General features: G+C 35.3%; 1 pseudogene; it reads left to right on the top strand.

Annotated features, from left to right (window-relative positions):
- Positions 1-2,690: 2,690 nt before the first annotated feature.
- Positions 2,691-4,007, top strand: LOC127185677 (high mobility group protein B1-like; annotated as a pseudogene).
- Positions 4,008-4,802: the final 795 nt, after the last annotated feature.

Here is a 4,802-nt window from a genome sequence, read left to right on the forward strand (position 1 = left end):
CCACCTAAGAGACTTGAGAAGGAATAAAACTTAAATGCCTGAGTGAGCCCACTTCCAATGCCTTGGTTGATATCAGTACTACAGTTTTACAATTATTAAAGATCTTAGCACTTATGGACATCCTATTGTGCCCTATCATATGGCTTCTCAAATATGCCATTGTTCTTCAAGGCATACAGAAAACATCTGCTGTTCCTTCTGTCTTATACGGGCTCACGTGGTTAGGCCAGGCCTATTCAGAGTGATTTTTTATTCATTCAAAAGCAACTCATTAGGGATTATTATAACATGTTTTGTTAAATATATTGCAGCTAAAATATTGAGCAATGTTCCTTGGACCTATTGGAGGACAAGAGATAAAACATAAAAAGGCAGGATTCCAAGGGTTTATCTTAAAAATTTGCATATCAGAATGTGTTTGTGTGTGTGTGTGTGTGTGTGTGTGTGTGTGTGTGTGTGTGTGTGTGTTTAGGTGCACTTATATACTTATGTTTTGAGAATGGTAAACCATGGACTACTTTTACATTATTTTTGCAGATATTCTAAGTTTTTGTCAGTTCACGTGAGCTTTATTAGCATCAATTAATATTTCACTCCAGCCACCATTTCCCTCACATGTTATTTTCAGATTTGCAAATATACAACTTAATATTGCATATAATAAATCTTCTGTAGCACACAATACATGAATGCACTGAAAATATTAATCATGAATATTTTGTATGTAATTGTTTCCTTTACATTCCTGATAAAAATGTTAGCTGTGGATTAAGGAGAGAAAGTTCAGTTGTTACTGGCAAAATCTGATTGCATAGTTATAAAATTATCAACACGTGAACCCTTTTCATACTCTTGATGGCCTCTGGTGGCTAAGATGATTAATGTCCTGTAGAAAATTTATCTTGTAAAGATTTGAATTTGGACTGAGTTATATAGATTGTTGAAAATTCATACAAAAATGTTAAGTGCCATTGATCAATATACAAATATATTATAATTTCAGTTTGGTTTTCATCTCCTACTTAAATGAATAACGCATTTTATTATAAAATTTAAACATGGAAATATACAAAATGGAAGTATAATGTCAGTTCAAGTTTCATTTTGTTTATTATGTTGTGTTGCAACATTTTATTCTTTAAGTTCAATGCAATGATATGGTGTTTAAAAATACAGATGGAGTAGATATTTTCACTTGAAATATTAATTGTCATAGTAATAAGAAAACAATAGGAAATGAATTTTTTCTCATATGATTCATTATATAAACAATGAGTGTAGCCTAATTTTAACAATTCTGTGCACAATTTTATAGTAGATGACCTTTAATTAGTGTGAAGATATTCTATCCATATTACATTTGTTCACTTGTCTTACTGGGCAGTAGACGTCTGCTGTGAAGCATAAAGGGATTTTTTTGTCCTAATCCCTGTGATATGACATGATTAATGAGATAAAATTCCCATTTGGAGTTTCCTACCAATCGATAGGCAGATGGGCAATAGTGGATGTCAAACAACAAGACAGCAGGGGATGCTTAAGCTCTTGTTTCTTTCATGAATAAAAACATATTTTGAGAAACATTATTTAAAGCTGTAGTCAACATTTCCTGTCCCTTTCATTTATATCAGATGGTTTCCCTCATATTGAACTTGTCTCTAAATTATAACTATTGTTAAAGTGATAGTTAATGTTTATGTATAAATGTTTCTAGAATTAACAGTAAAGCAAACAAAAGAATTTCTAATGATTTTCTTTTTATTCATGATTTTATAGGTTTTAATATATGGGTGAATAGTGTTATGCATATAATTATTTATTACATTCTTACATATCAAAATAGACATTGCTGGGCTACAGCAAGTGTTCTGTCTATAACATACATATATATTAGGCCATACATCTTGGTATTGAAATCTTTCTAGTATTAAATTCTTTCAAATTGTGCAAAACTTAAAGAATGCAAGCATATTTGCAAAGTGCTTTATTGTTTTTTTATTTTATCCTCCATGTGATATATCAAAAATATCTTTTTTTTGACGTTATTTAATAAGTGACACAAAAAAAGCACCTATCTGTGAATCCTGTTAGTAAAAAGAACCTATACTAAAAACAAAAAGCTTGAGGAAAACATAATCAATTATAAAATATCTTTTGAAAAATCCCTAGAGAAAATACCAAATTGTAATACAATATTTCATTTTTGAATTGCTTACAGACATTATGAGTATTTTAAAAATGAAAAATTTAATGATTCTAGTATTACACAGATGGGAATTGTTAGGATAATGAGAGAAAGTCACAACATTATGAATATCTAAAATTGATTATAATTTACACAGAAGTTCTTCTCGGGAATGTAAATACCCATGTAATCATTCTAAAAGCTGACTTGAAGTAGAAAAAATAATGTGTTCATTTGAAAAAAAAGATTTAATGTCTAATATGGCACTTTTGGTCTTTTAAGATATTAACATTACCTGTGTGTCTTAGAGGAGAGCAATCTTAATTCTTTTAGTATAAGAAATATTTTAAAATCTTTTGCTGTTTACAGAGTGGAGAGAGTGAGAAGACTGCAGCTGGCTCCCATTCTCACAACCATTGCAGTACATTGGGCTCCATAGAGACAGCTCCAGGGCAAGCCCAAGCCAGATATGCATCTGAGCCTTGTGGACCAAAATCAACTAAACATGGACAAAGGAGATCGTAAGAAGCTGAGAGGCAAAATGTTGTCATATGCGTTCTTTGTGCAAACCGGCTGAGAGGAGCACAAGAAGAAGCACCCAGGTCCTTCTGTCAACTTCTCAGAGTTCTCTAAGAAGTGCTCAGAGACATGAAAAGCCATGTCTGCTTAAAAAAGGGGGGAGCGGGGGACACAAAGGTTGACAAGGCTCATTATGAAAGAGAAACAAAAGCTTACATTCCCCCACAAAGGGAAGACAAAAAGGAAATTCAAGTACTCCAATGTACACAAGAGGCCTCATGCGGCCTTCTTCTTGTTCTGTTCTGAGTACCACCCAAAAATCAAGGGAGAACACCCTGGCTTATCCAGTGGTGATGTAAAGAATATAGGAGAGATGTGGAACAAAACTGCTACAGATGACAAGCAGCCCTAACAGAAGATGGCTGCCAAGCTGAACGAAAAGTATGAAAAGGATATTGCTGCCTACAAAGCTAAAGGAAAGAGCTACTCAGCTATAAAAAACAAGGAAATCCCAAAATTTGTGGACAAATGATGGAACTAGAAATGACCATAATGAGTGAGTTAATCCAGAAGTAGAAAGACCCACATGGTATATACTCACTTATAATTGGATACTAGCCCAAGAGGCATGTCCCATGAAAGTCTTCACATACCAGGAGACTGGGATAGTTGTGAGGACATCCTATTGGTACTCTAGGTGAGAGAAGTATAGAAGGGATGCAGAGGGTCCTAGAGACTTACAAGAAGAACATCATGAGGGGTAGATCTGGGCCCAGGGGTTCTGCACAAACTACTGCACCAACCAAGCACAATGCATGCAGTAAACGTAGAACCCCTACTCAGATCTAGCCAATGAACAAGACATTCCTCACAGTTGAGTGGAGAGCGGGGACTGGCTCTGACATGAACTCTGGTGCCCCATATTTGACTACTTCCCCTTGGAGGGGATCTCTGGTGGCACTCAGAGAATTGATAAGCAGGCTACCATGATGAGACTTGAGAAGCTATGACCATATAGTGGGGGAGGAGGTCCTCCTCAGTCACAGACATAGGGGAGAAGAATAGGGTGAAAGCAGGAGGGAGGGAGGAACAGGAGGATACAAGGGATGGGATAACAATTGAGATGTAATCTGAATATATTAAGTAAAAAAAAAAGAAAAAAAGGAAGGATATATGAAACAAAAAGAGGTTAAGGCTGAAAAGAGCAAGAAAAAAGGAGAAGGATGATGAGAAGGATGAAGAGGACAAGGAAAAGGAGGAAGAAGATGAAGGTGACAGTGAGGAAGAAGATCACGATGAGTAAGTTGGTTCTAGCGCAGTTTCTCCCCTACTCTATAAAGCACTTAACCTCCCTGTGCATAGCCCACTCCTTTTAAAGAAAAATTTAAAATGTAAAGCTGTGTAAGATTTGTTTTTAAACTGTACACTGTATTTTTTTTTTTTTTTTATAGTTAACACACTGCCAAATGTGTCTTTAGCTAACCCTGTCCTGATGGTATTTTCAATGGCCATTGACCTTGCCTGGAACAGTCTGAGGGTTGTAAATTGGCATAGAAATTTAAAGCCGGTTCTTGTTGGTGCACAGCACACATTACTTATATGTCAGGATGATAGTGTTTTGTTTGTTTTCTTTTTTCTTTTTCTTTTTTTCCATCTTCAGTTGTCTGTGATGCAGCTTATATGAAGATAATCATTGTTTTGTTAACTGAATACCACTCTGTAATTGCAACAAACAAACAAAAAATGTGACTGTTTTCTTGACATTCTGAATGATTCTAAGTTAACACAATTTTTTATTAAAAAAAAAAAAAAAGAGAGAATCTTTTGCCACCAGGCACTAAGGGTGCACATCTTTAATCCAAGCACTTGGGAGGCAGAGGCAACTGTACCTCTATGAGTTAAAGGCCAGGCTGGTGTACCGAGTGAGTTCCAGGATAGCCGGGGTTACACATAGAAACTCTGTGTTGAAAATCCAAAGCCCCCCAAAAAGAATGCTTTGTTACTATATCATGTGGACATCTTTATTCAGCTTAGCTTTCCACTAGCATAAAAAAAGTGAAAAATGATTTTACCCCTTTCTCTGTCTGAATCATGTGTC

The sequence above is a fragment of the Acomys russatus genome, chromosome X (assembly GCF_903995435.1).
Source record: "Acomys russatus chromosome X, mAcoRus1.1, whole genome shotgun sequence".
In the NCBI taxonomy this organism is placed as follows: domain Eukaryota; kingdom Metazoa; phylum Chordata; class Mammalia; order Rodentia; family Muridae; genus Acomys; species Acomys russatus.